Source organism: Oncorhynchus keta, chromosome 10, assembly GCF_023373465.1.
Source record: "Oncorhynchus keta strain PuntledgeMale-10-30-2019 chromosome 10, Oket_V2, whole genome shotgun sequence".
Classification (NCBI taxonomy): Eukaryota; Metazoa; Chordata; class Actinopteri; order Salmoniformes; family Salmonidae; genus Oncorhynchus; species Oncorhynchus keta.
The window spans coordinates 48,059,150-48,072,786 of NC_068430.1; the positions used below are offsets into that span (position 1 = coordinate 48,059,150).

Genomic DNA, 13,637 nt, shown 5'->3' on the forward strand with positions numbered 1-13,637 from the left:
TAGAGCCCTGGACAACACTTCCCTGCCCCCACTACACCACCCAAACCCCATCCAGCCTCTCTAACCCTTTCACACAATCTCTCCATTCCTCCACTAAACACTCACACAGACCTGTTTCATGTCGCCCATGTCTCCCAGTGGCATTCAAACCTGTGTGCCCAAACAGTAGTCTACTCTACACAGCTTCCTCTCCTACATCCCATACTCCCCACCTCTCCTTTAACTTTTATTTATTTTACCTTTAACTAGGCAAGTCAGTTAAGAACAAATTCTTATTTTCAAAGACGGCCTAGGAACAGTGGGTTAACTGTTCAGGGGCAGAACTACAGATTTGTACCTTGCAACCTTCCGGTTACTAGTCCAACGCTCTAACCACTAGGCTACGCTGCCACCCCATGCGATAAAATGACCCGTGCATGTGATAAAATTGTCTTCTCTTTCTACTAGCATCCTACTCCCTTTTGCCCAGATCAAGGACTTGACATCCCTGCGGCATCAGCCTTCTCATTACCCTCCACACCCACATGGGCAGGAACCCAGCAAAAGCTTACCACCACTCCCATCCTCTCCACTCCCATTAACAGCACCATCATCTCCACAAACAAGTCTCCCCTATCTGACCAGCCCGTCTTCACACTACTCAACACTGAAGCCGAATCAGAGCAAATCAATACGGAGGGTTTTCACCTCCTCCACCCATCTCAAACCTATAATCACGGCCAACAACTCGGCCGCATACACCGACACAAACAGTTAACTGCTTACATACTCTTACATTGAAATCTGGGATATACACCACTGCCCCTAACATATCACTGACTGCATCCTTTGAACCATCTGCGTATTTCCTTAATGTACCACAACGTTTGTGCGCTTCGTTTAGCATGTGCTACCCTTAAAAACAAATACAACGGATCTATATATCAATCCATTAAGGCTTAAAAACCCTTCTTTAACCTGTGTCCTCCCCCTTCATATACACTGATAAAGTGGATTTAACAGGTGACATCAATAAGGGATCATAGCTTTCACATGGTCAGTCTATGTCATGGAAAGAGTAGGTGTTCCTAATGTTTTGTGCAGTGTAAATAATGTAGCACCTTCTAATGGACCTCTCCAGCCTTGTTTGGTATACAAAACATGCAAGGCATTAAAAGCATGGTTTTCCAATCTGGGTCTTGAATACTGAGTTCCAATAAAACTTTCTCTTGGGGTGACTCTCTTTTGACAATGAAACACCTCTTAATTGTTTGTTACCACATCTTGGATCATTATTTATTATAAATATCCATTCCTCCAACTAAGCATTTATGGTTAAGTCTCAGATCCTATATTACCTCATTAGGTGAATACGGCCATTTGGGATCGCATTGATCACAGCACCAAATTATAATGAAGTAACTCATTATTCAAGATATTGGTTTGATAAAGGGAAAAGTTGTGTACGAAGCTCAACTTCCACACTAACAGATGTTGTTCATGACGTTTTGATAGTATTATAGGCAATTTAGATGTAGTCACATGTTAACAAATTCTAACCAACAATCTTCTCAAAGATATTGTGGAACGAAGTACCAAAATGGAGTCAGGTGCAACGATACACCTCTTCATCCAGTTACCTTTTTAAAGTTATAATTTCCATCCAAAAAGCCCAACATATCAAACCCTCCTGCTTTCTCCCCAGCTTTAACTGCATCCTTAAGATTTTTATGCTTATTCTTCCAGAAGAAATCCACAAAGGCTTTGTTAATGTCCATGGACAAATAATGAAAGTGCAGGGTATATGAAACAAGACAATCCTTCTGCTTTCACCAAAATAACTCTGCCTGGTATAGACAGGTCTCTTTGTAACCAATTATTGAAAAGGAGAATCGCTATCTTAAAAGTCTGGATGAGAAATTAATTGGCTGTCTGACAATGTGGTTTTTGGTAATATGAATACCCAGATACCAACACTGTCTTTAACATGAATATTACATATTGTAGTTTCTACATTATCATATAAACAGAGATCATACTTTGAGACGTTCCATCCTATAACAGAAAACAAATCAATAGGTGTCAAGTGCTTTGGCAATTTGATATTTGTTTTCCAGGAATATTGTCAGCAAACTGTGAGATCATAACCTCTCCCAAATATTGATAGACATTTGATGGGTCATTAAGGATACTTGGAGATAATAATTCCAAAGTTAAAACCAGAAAAGGTGAAATTACGCATAACTGGCGAACCCCACGTTTGATAAATAGTGTTTGATTGTAAAATTACTGAACTTAATGTCCTTATGTCCTCATTGACAGTTTAAGTAAGAAAAATGAATTGATGTTCAATGGTATCAAATGCCATGTAGAAATCTAGAAAGAAAATAACAGCTTCTGCTTGTGTGTCTAGCTAGTAAAATGTCAGTATTTCACTCCCTAATAAAAAGCAAATATACAAATATTGCTTCACAAGGTTGGGATTCAAATTCACACATTGAGAGGAGGCAAACAAATTCTCCATTTTCTCCTTTACTGTGACATGAAACCAGTCTTTACTGTCAACCTCATTAGCATGCTGCATGTTGTCAACATATAGCGAATAATGATCCATTAACTAAATGGAATGTAACACATACAGTTGCAGTCTGAAGTTTACATACACCTTAGCCAAATCAATTTAAACTCCGTTCACAATTCCTGACATTTAATCCTAGTAAAAATTCCCCTGTTTTAGGTCAGTTAGGAGCACCACTTTACTTTAAGAATGTGAAATGTCAGAATAATAGTAGAGAATGAAATAAAATCAGCTTTTATTTATTTAATCACTTTCCCAGTGGGTCAGAAGTTTACATACACTCAATTTGGTAGCATTGCCTGTAAATTGTTTAACTTGGGTCAAACGTTTTGGCTAGCCTTCCACAAGCTTCCCACAATAAGTTGGGTGAATTTTGGCCAATTCCTCTTGACAGAGCTGGTGTAACTGAGTCAGGTGTGTAGGCCTCCTTGCTCGCACACGTTTTTTCAGTTCTGCTCACACATTTTCTATAGGATTGAGGTCAGGGCTTTGTGATGGCCACTCCAATACCTTGACTTTGTTGTCCTTAAACCATTTTGCCACAACTTTGGAAGTATGCTTGGGGTCATTGTCCATTTGGAAGACCCATTTGCGACCAAGCTTTAACTGATGTCTTGAGATGTTGCTTCAATATATACACACATAATTTCCCATCCTCATGATGCCATCTATTTTGTGAAGTGCATCAGTCCCTCCTGCAGCAAAGCAACCCCACAACATGATCCTGCCACCCCTGTGCTTCACGGTTGGGATGGTGATCTTCGACTAGCAAGCCCTCCACATTGCCTCCAAACATAACGATGGTCATTATGGCCAAACAGTTCTATTTTTGTTTCATCAGACCAGAGGACATTTCTCCAAAAAGTACAATCTCTGTCCCCGTGTGCAGTTGCACACCGTGGTCTGGCTCTTTTTATGGCGGTTTTGGAGCAGTGGCTTCTTCCTTGCTGACCGGCGTTTCAGGTTATGTCGATATATATTTCAAGACTAGTCATTCAACTGAGACTGCTCTTCTCTGTATCACGGAGGCGCTCCGCACTGCTAAAGCTAACTCTCTCTCCTCTGCTCTCATCCTTCTAGACCTATCGGCTGCCTTCGATACTGTGAACCATCAGATCCTCCTCTCCACCCTCTCCGAGTTGGGCATCTCCGGCGCGGCCCACGCTTGGATTGCGTCCTACCTGACAGGTCGCTCCTACCAGGTGGCGTGGCGAGAATCTGTCTCCTCACCACGCGCTCTCACCACTGGTGTCCCCCAGGGCTCTGTTCTAGGCCCTCTCCTATTCTCGCTATACACCAAGTCACTTGGCTCTGTCATAACCTCACATGGTCTCTCCTATCATTGCTATGCAGACGACACACAATTAATCTTCTCCTTTCCCCCTTCTGATGACCAGGTGGCGAATCGCATCTCTGCATGTCTGGCAGACATATCAGTGTGGATGACGGATCACCACCTCAAGCTGAACCTCGGCAAGACGGAGCTGCTCTTCCTCCCGGGAAGGACTGCCCGTTCCATGATCTCGCCATCACGGTTGACAACTCCATTGTGTCCTCCTCCCAGAGCGCTAAGAACCTTGGCGTGATCCTGGACAACACCCTGTCGTTCTCAACTAACATCAAGGCGGTGGCCCGTTCCTGTAGGTTCATGCTCTACAACATCCGCAGAGTACGACCCTGCCTCACACAGGAAGCGGCGCAGGTCCTAATCCAGGCACTTGTCATCTCCCGTCTGGATTACTGCAACTCGCTGTTGACTGGGCTCCCTGCCTGTGCCATTAAACCCTACAACTCATCCAGAACGCCGCAGCCCGTCTGGTGTTCAACCTTCCCAAGTTCTCTCACGTCACCCTGCTCCTCCGCTCTCTCCACTGGCTTCCAGTTGAAGCTCGCATCCGCTACAAGACCATGGTGCTTGCCTACGGAGCTGTGAGGGGAACGGCACCTCAGTACCTCCAGGCTCTGATCAGGCCCTACACCCAAACAAGGGCACTGCGTTCATCCACCTCTGGCCTGCTCGCCTCCCTACCACTGAGGAAGTACAGTTCCCGCTCAGCCCAGTCAAAACTGTTCGCTGCTCTGGCTCCCCAATGGTGGAACAAACTCCCTCACGACGCCAGGACAGCGGAGTCAATCACCACCTTCCGGAGACACCTGAAACCCCACCTCTTTAAGGAATACCTAGGATAGGATAAAGTAATCCTTCTCACCCCCCCCCCCCCTTAAAAGATTTAGATACACTATTGTAAAGTGGCTGTTCCACTGGATGTCATAAGGTGAATGCACCAATTTGTAAGTCGCTCTGGATAAGAGCGTCTGCTAAATGACTTAAATGTAAATGTAAATATAGGACTCGTTTTACTGTGGATATAGATACTTTTGTACCCATTTCCACCAGCATCTTCAGCATATTCGTGTAAAAAGTGTCAATCAATCCCAGAACAGCAGCAAAGTACTTCATCTCTAGGAGACAGAACGCGTCATTCCTAAGTGGTATGACGGCTGCGTGGTTCCATGGTGACAACTTGCGAATCTGTACAAATTGTTTGTACAGATGAACGTGGTACCTTCAGGCATTTGGAAATTGCTCCCAAGGATGATCCAGACTTGTGGAGGTCTTTTTCTGAGGTCTTGGCTGATTTATTTTGATTTTCCAATGTCAAGCAAAGAGGCACTGAGTTTGAAGGTAGGCCTTGAAATACATCCACAGGTACACTCCCAATTGACTCAAATTATGTCAATTAGCCTATCAGAAGCTTCCAAAGCCATGACATCCTTTTCTGGAATTTTCCAAGCTGTTTAAAGGCCCAGTCAACTTAGTGTATGTAAACGTTTGACCCACTGGAATTGTGATACAGTGAATTATAAGTGAAATAATCTGTCTGTAAACAATTGTTGGAAAAATTACTTGTGTTATGCACATAGTAGATATCCTCACCGAATTGCCAAAACTATAGTTTGTTAACAAGTAAATTGTGGAGTTGTTGAAAAATGAGTTTTAATGACTCCAACCTAAGTGTAAGTAAACTTCTGACTTCAACTGCACTACATAAACGAACCATTTTGTAACTTGCTCACAGTCATGAAATCCAATGGTCAATGCTGTTGAACTACTTAAAGTCAGGAATCTGCTACAGCTCCACTGCTTGTGTTGTGTGCTCGGTTATTGGTATTACTGTCCGACCCAGCACTATGGTGAAACAAAAACAATAAAATTGCTGGGGCGAACAGTAATACTAAAAACCGTGTGCACAACACAAGCAGGGTAGTGGATTCCTGCTTCAAGAGCACATCATTTCTGTCAATAATAATACTTTGTCAAATACAAAAGGAACAAAATTATTCAGGTCTGCCAATACAAAATATACTTGTAGGCCTACACTAACATAAGTCAGGAAGTTCTGCGTTTCTAAACGGTATAAATTATTTCCAGTCATCCCAAGAGTGGCATTTTAGGCACGAAACTGAGCAAGTTCAGTATTCACAATGCTCTTAGGTATGTTTCCTGAAGGCTCTCTCTAGTGCTGAGTCCACTTAATGCTCTTTATATCGATCCCTTCTTGCATCATCTCCCACAAGGGGCTGAAGAGAAAAAGAAGTTGGAGAACAATGAAGACATTGAGAACTGTAAGAGTACATTGATAATGTTGCAAAATAAAATGATAATATATTATATTCCATTAGCTCTGGGATGGGAAACCTTGATGGGGGTGTGGGCACAAAAAATAAATAAATAGGAACTCATGAGGACCGCAATGGCTCGCAGGTCTGCATACCCACATCCATACCAACACACGCTGTACGCCTTTTGGGGGCACCCCGGCCGGTAATTCTGCCATGATTAATACAAGTTTAGATAGCTGGCCGCAAGACTAACTTACAATCTAAAAAAAATGTTAGCTGACATAGTCACTCAGTTAACCTATCAGTGGACCAGAAGACCAAATTTATAAACTGCACCTTGTGTATTCTAATATTCTTACTCTCAACATTAAGTTGAGACCCCGACGGAGTTCCTCCCAAAAAACAAGTGTCTTTGGAAATTGATCCACGGACCTAGAAAGGTCCGGTTTCCTGGACACAGATTAAGCCTAGCCCTGAACTACAGGGCAAATTCAATGGAGATTCTCCATTGAGTTTGTTGTGTAGTCCAGGACTGGGCTTAATCTGTGTCTGGTAAAACTCTGTATGAGAATGTTCTACTCGTAATTTCTCACCTCATCTCTCTAAGGCGTTTGACCTGCTGAATGCACGTGTCCGCTGTATAGTCCACTTCTGCGCTAAATCGGCCAATTCCAAATTGTCAGGCAATTTGGAGAAACAGACTGGGTAAGACACCAAAATAATACCATTCAGCTGCAAAATGTTCTTCTTGACCCTGCTCTTTTTCAATTCGGAATAATAAAAAGGAAAGTTTACATCTTTAAAATCCCATGACCATCAATGTGAGCTTCCCGAGTTGTGTTTCTGTTACTCACCTGACTGAGGAGTGGGCCAGGTCCTCATCTGTTCCAATTGCTCTCAAGACACATGAAGGCTTCAATGAAGCAGAGGTGCAGGCACTGCATGGCATCACCAATGTATGAACAGTATTTAATGTATGGATCCAAGTTAAAAGCCCTAAGAAATCTAATAGGTCTTAATGTAAAATAATATACATATTTTTTTTTAAAGAATCTAATAGCTCTTAATTTGCCTCTGACCTGCCAGATGAAAGAGCAACATAAATTCAGGGCCATCAACAGACTCTCTCCCTCCACATAGGCAAAAGACTAATTAATACATCCGGTGTCAGACCGAAAACATTCAAGTTACTAATAGCGGATCAACAAACATTTAAGGAATTATTCCATAAAGTGACTACAGAGTACAATCCACCAACTATTAAGTGCTACACTCAATATGTCGGCATATGCAACATACTATTGCTCTAATGTGATTAACTCATACACCACTTAGACCATACATAACAGCTCAAAAGGAATAAAGGGATTCATTTCATGAACAGATTACCAGCCAATTACATAGATGGTTCTTGTGGAAAATATAGTAATTCTACTTCCATCCACACATACCCAGGTGAAGCACAGAGCAGGGGATGTTTGCTCTGGATCACCATTCATCACAACATCAGGGATCTCTGACATGATCTTCTGCATATGGCGGTTTGCCAAAATGGACTCAAGGCTGTGATCATACTGGAAAGGAGAGGGGATCAATAAGTAACAAAAACACACATTATATATATATATATATTTTTTTTTTTTAAAATCAATAACTGAATTTATTCTTTCACTGAAAAGAATATACCACCACTACACATTCAGTAAAACACTTCCAATTTACCCATCGACAACCTGCAGCAAATAAGATGGGTCGTTCCACTTCAAAAAGTATAAGCAGTCACTAACTCTACCTACATGTACATATTACCATATTACCCCCTGTATATAGCCTCGCTATTGTTTAATTATTTTTCACTTTCATTTTCTATTTTACTTAAGAAAAAAATAAAGCGTTAAAGCATTGTTGGTAAAGGGCTTGTAAGTAAGTTACGCATTTCACTGTAAGGTAAGCAATACCTGTTGTATTCGGCGCATGTGAAAAATCAAATTTGAAAGATTGACACCCACCATCTCAGATTGTTCTGAATGTTTTGTGAGAAACAGATAGGATTAGTATCCCTGCAACATTATTTTGTTGAAATATAATTTAATCTGAGATATTAAGCTAATTGACTGTACCCAAATTGGCCATTTTAACTCATAGGAAATCAAATCTAGTACCTAATATATGATTTGGACAAAGCTTTTTTCTAACAATGAGTTAGACAGGAGGAATCCAAAGAGAAGGTCAAAAGCCACCCACGGAACCCCCACATCCAGGCCCCCACACAAAAGTAGCGGCCTGGATCAGAAAACCAGACAGTATCTGGTGTGAACACCATTTGCCTCATGCAGTGCGATATCTCCTTCGCAGAGTTGATCAGGCTGTTTATTGTAGTCAGTGGAATGTTGTCCCTCTCTTCAATGGCTGTGCGAAGTTGCTGGATATTGGGGAGAACCGGAACGCTCTGAATCGACGTACGACAGTGTATCCCAAACATGCTCAATGGGTGACATGTCTGGTGAGTATTCAGGCCATGGAAGAACTGGGACATTTTCAGCTTCCAGGAATTGTTTACAGATCCTTGTGAAATGTACATTATCATGTTGAAACATGCGATGGCTGCGGATGAATGGCATGACAATGGGCCGCAGGATCTCATCATAGTATTTCTGTGCATTCAAATTGCAATCGAAAAAATGCAAGTGTGTTCGTTGTCTGTAGCTTATAACAGCAAACTAAACTACTCGCCCACACAACACCATACACGTTGTCTGCCATCTGCCTCCGTGAAGAGCACACTTCTCCAGCGTGCAAATGGACAGCAAAGGTGAGCATTTGCCCTCTTTAGTCGGTTACGATGTCAAACTGAAGTCAGGTCAAGACCCTGGTGATGACGAGCATGCATATTCCCGAGACGGTTTCTGACAGTTCGTGCAGAAATTCTTTGGTTGTGCAGACCGAGTTTCATCAGCTGTCCGGGTGGCTGGCCTCAGACAATCCCGCAGGTGAAGAAGCCGGATGTGGAGGTCCTAGGCTGGCGTTGTTACACATGATCTGCGTTGTGTATTTGACATACTGCCAAATTCTCAAAAACAACATTGAATGCAGGTTACGGTAGAGAAATTAACATTCAATTCTCTGGCAACAGCTCCGGTGGATATTCCTGAAGCCAGAATGCCAATTACACGCTCCCTCCAAACCTGAGACAGCTTTGGCTTTGTGTTGTGTGACAAAACTGCACATTTTGTAGTGGCCCTTTTTTGTCCCCAGCACAAAGTGCATCTATGTAATGATCATGCTGTTTAATCTGCTTTTTGATGCCACACCTGTCAGGTGGAACGATTATCGTGGCAAAGGAGAAATGCTCACTAACAGGGATATAAACAAATTTGTGAACATTTTAGAGAAATAAGATTTTCGTGTATCTTTAATTTCAGCTCATGAAACCAACCAACACTTTACATGTTGTGTTTATATTTTTGTTCAGTATATTCAGGTTTAAAGGTTACCTGTCTTCGACACCGTCAGACAACTTGTCTGGATGAATTGTTTCCTCCAGTAGCTATAAAAAAAATGTCAACGTTAAGATCAGCATGTGGTGGTATTTAGGACATGCAAACATATTGAAGAAATAGGCTAAGTTACTTGAACAATTGAGCTTATTCTTGGTACAAGCAGTAGTGGATTTATACAATGAGGCTCTATAAAACATTGCACATCAAACAAATGTTTATATTACACAACCATTAGTGGCCATTAGTTTTCACAGGAAGATGGGTTATGCCAAAGCCCTCTGCCTCCAAGACTCGACAGGAGTCCAAGCACACTTATGCTCCGTCTGAGTAGTGATAACGTGCTTCTTCTTAGCCCTGTAAAACTAACCACACCATAGAAGGAAAGCATTGTGGGAAGAAACAAAAACAGACACTGTTCCTTTAAAAAAAAAATTTTTTAAACAATTTTTACCTTTATTTAACCAGGCAAGTCAGTTAAGAACACATTCTTATTTTCAATGACGGCCTGGGAACAGTGGGTTAACTGCCTGTTTAAGGGCAGAACGACAGATTTGTACCTTGTCAGCTCGGGGGTTTGAACTCGCAACCTTCCGGTTACTAGTCCAACGCTCGATCTTCATTTACAAATGAATTAAACAGAACAGTTGATCAACCTTAACTCCTTATGTATTAATCTTTTCAACAGAAGGCAGTTATTGACATGTATTATTCACTCTCCCCAATCCTGCTCTTAATCTGACTAAAGCAGTACAAGAGTGACTGACATATTGGATTCAGTGGCACCACTTGTGAATACGATTTCATGAGGATCTGTAGCAAATCAGGTGTGCCACTTGCTGTAAGGATCCATCAAATGAAGATATGTTAGCCTCTGTCATCATTTGATGATATGATGCAAAAGCTGGTCGATGAATTGTCATTCAAATAACTTTCTAGCTTTTTCCATTGCACTTTCCCAGCCATATGCATGGGTTCTGGAGTGAGGGTTACCGTAATAATTCACTCTTGTTTCCTAGAGTCATTAAATAAAATCTATTGAGTTGAAGGTTCTGTGGTGGTAGCAATACTCAAAGATCACATTTATTTAATCAAATTAATAACACCCAATGATTTACAGATTTCATGGCGCCAGTTCTATAATTATCGTAGGAGAGGCTGGTGGATAGAATACCATTGGTGTTGCTTGAAAATCCATGGAGAAGTCGCATCTCATCTTTCTCCTGTTCAATACAGTATGTAAAAACACCATTATATTGACATTAGTTATTAGGGTCCAGCAAGCATTCAGAGCAGAAAAGTTGGGGAACAGGTGCTAACGTTAGCAGATCATGCACCATTAGCCATTACAGGGTATGTGCGGGCGTAACAGACTCTTTAACAGTACCTAACTAGCTATCTAATAACTCATATCAGCCAGCTGGAACAGGTCTGACTAGGTGATATTTGAATAACTAGGGAACTGGCTAAGCTTACTGCGTCATCGAATGACCATCATTCGCTCGCTACAAGATAAGTAGCTAATTAAACATTGTGTGTGTGTATAACGTCGCAGCTACCTCTCGATAGTACTTTGAGCGTAGTTCATTCCGTGGCCTGGGAACCCTCGCAAGGATTTCAGAAAATTCGTCGTAACAGCCTTGCTCATCATCTTCACGTCACGTTTATATAACCTAGCTAACTAACCTCAACCAGGTGACAAACAGGATTCGCAGACAGGAAATTCAAGCGTCTTCCTCTTTGAGGTTTATTGGCAGACTACACTCGTACGGTGTTTTACCGCCACCTACTTACTGTACAGGGTAGTGAAAAATACCCCCAAAACAAACTCATACTAATTACCAAAACACGAACCAAATTCACACTACTACCCTGAATTTCAAACAAAAAAAAACTACTTCAGACAGATTTAAACAGACAGGCCCTGGGAGGGGGAAACGTCTTCATTCAGTACTCCCTGTAACATTTAGGCTGTAAAGTCCTGGAGATCCAGAAATCTATTTGTCTCCTTCACAATGTCTAACTCCTTAGATGTTTTATTAGTGTGACTAGTGCAATTTCTCACTTGCGCTATAAATGCAACAAAGTCCACCTTCACAGTTAGTGTGTTTGGGATCCTTCTCCTGCATGGCATTCACTGCAGACTGTGGGACATCCACAACCATATAATCTCTACTCACTCCAGCTATTTTCACTGCCGGCACATTGGAGACCTGCTGAATAGCCCTGATCCTAGCTACCACAACCTCCTTACATTACATTCCCATCACACAATTACAACATGCTTCATCAGACTCTTCAACTACTACATAGTTATTCATTTGACAAACAATTGCCACGTGTCCAAACTTTGTTGTAACACTGCAGCGGCTTCTGTACATACAGTGCATACAAAGAAAAAACTTTTTTAGAAATGTTTGCAAATATATAAAAAAAAAAAATTCACATAATGACTCGGACCCTTTACTCAGTACTTTGTTGAAGCGCTGTTGGTGGCAGCGCCTTTGGCAGCCTCGAGTCTTCCTGGGTATGACGCTACAAGTTTGGCACACCTGTATTTGTTGAGTTTCTCCCATTTTTCTCTGAAAATCCTGTCAAGATCTGTCAGGTTGGATGGGAGCATCGCTGCACAGCTATTTTCAGGTCTCTCGAGATTTTTGAGGGGGTTCAAGTCTGGGCTCTGGCTAGGCCACTCAAGGATATTAGTCTCCCAATCCCTGCCACTGAAAAATATCCCCACAGCATGATGCTGCCATCACCATGATTCACTGGTGCCAGGTGTCCTCCAGACGTGACGCTTGGCATTCAGGCCAAAGAGTTCAATCTTGGTTTTATCAGCCGAGAGAATCTTGTTTCTCATGGTCTGAGAGTCCTTTAGGTACCTTTTGGCAAACTCCAAGCAGGCTGTCTTGGTGGTTCCAAACTTCTTCCATTTAAGAATGATGGAGGACACTGTGTTCTTGGGGACCTTCAATGCGGCAGACATTTTTTGGTACCCTTCCCCAGATCTGTGCCTCGACACAATCCTGTCTCGGAGCTCTACGTACAATTCCTTCTACCTCATGGCTTTGTTTTTGCTCTGATATGCATTGTCAACTGTGGGACCTTATATAGAAAGGTGTGTTCCTTTCCAAACCATGTCCAATCAATTGAATTTACCACAAGTGGTCTCCAATCAAGTTGTAGAAACATCTCAAGGATGATCAATGGAACCAAGGAGGAGGAGCACAGGAGCTCAATTTCAAGTCCCACAGCAAATGGTCTGAATACTTACGTAAATAAGGAATATTCTGTTTTTTTATTTTTAATACCATTTTCAAAATGTCTAAAAGAACCTGTTTTCGCTTTGTCATTATGGGGCATTGTGTGTAGATTGACGAGGACATTTATTTAATCCATTCTAGAATAAGGCTATAACATAACAAAATGTGGAAAAAGGGAAGGGTTCTGAATACTTCCGAATGCACTGCATGGTCTCACATGCCCAAGTTTTATGAACAGTGGAAATAAAAAAGTATGTGAACCCTTTGAAAATACCCGGATTTCTGCATAAATTGGTCATAAAATTTGATCTGATCTTCTAGGTCACATCAATAGACAAACAGTCTGGTTAAACTAAATAACATGCAAACAATTATACGTTTTCATGTCTTTATTGAACACACGATGTAAACATTCACAATGCAGGATGGGAAAAGTATGTGAAAACTTGGATTTAATAAATGGTTGACCCTCCTTTGGCAGCAATAACCTCAATCAAACATGTTCTGTAGCTGCGGCTCAGACCTGCACAACGGTCACAAGGAAGTTTGGATCGTTCCTCTTTACAAAACAGTTTCAGTTCAGCAATATTCTTGGGATGTCTGGTGTGAACTGCTCTCTTGAGGTCATGCCACAGCATCTCAAGCGGGTTGAGGTCAGGACTCTGACTGGGCCACTCCAGAAGCCGTATTCTGTTG

General features: G+C 41.8%; 1 long non-coding RNA gene across 1 annotated transcript; it reads right to left on the minus strand.

Moving 5' to 3' along the window:
• Positions 1 to 4,346: 4,346 nt before the first annotated feature.
• LOC118388889 (uncharacterized) lies at positions 4,347 to 11,407 on the minus strand. The gene is made up of 6 exons (XR_004826634.2): positions 11,238 to 11,407; positions 9,676 to 10,901; positions 7,633 to 7,755; positions 7,036 to 7,119; positions 6,775 to 6,832; positions 4,347 to 6,139 (listed from the first exon to the last, which is right to left on the minus strand). It is a non-coding gene; the product is annotated as an uncharacterized LOC118388889 (long non-coding RNA).
• Positions 11,408 to 13,637: the final 2,230 nt, after the last annotated feature.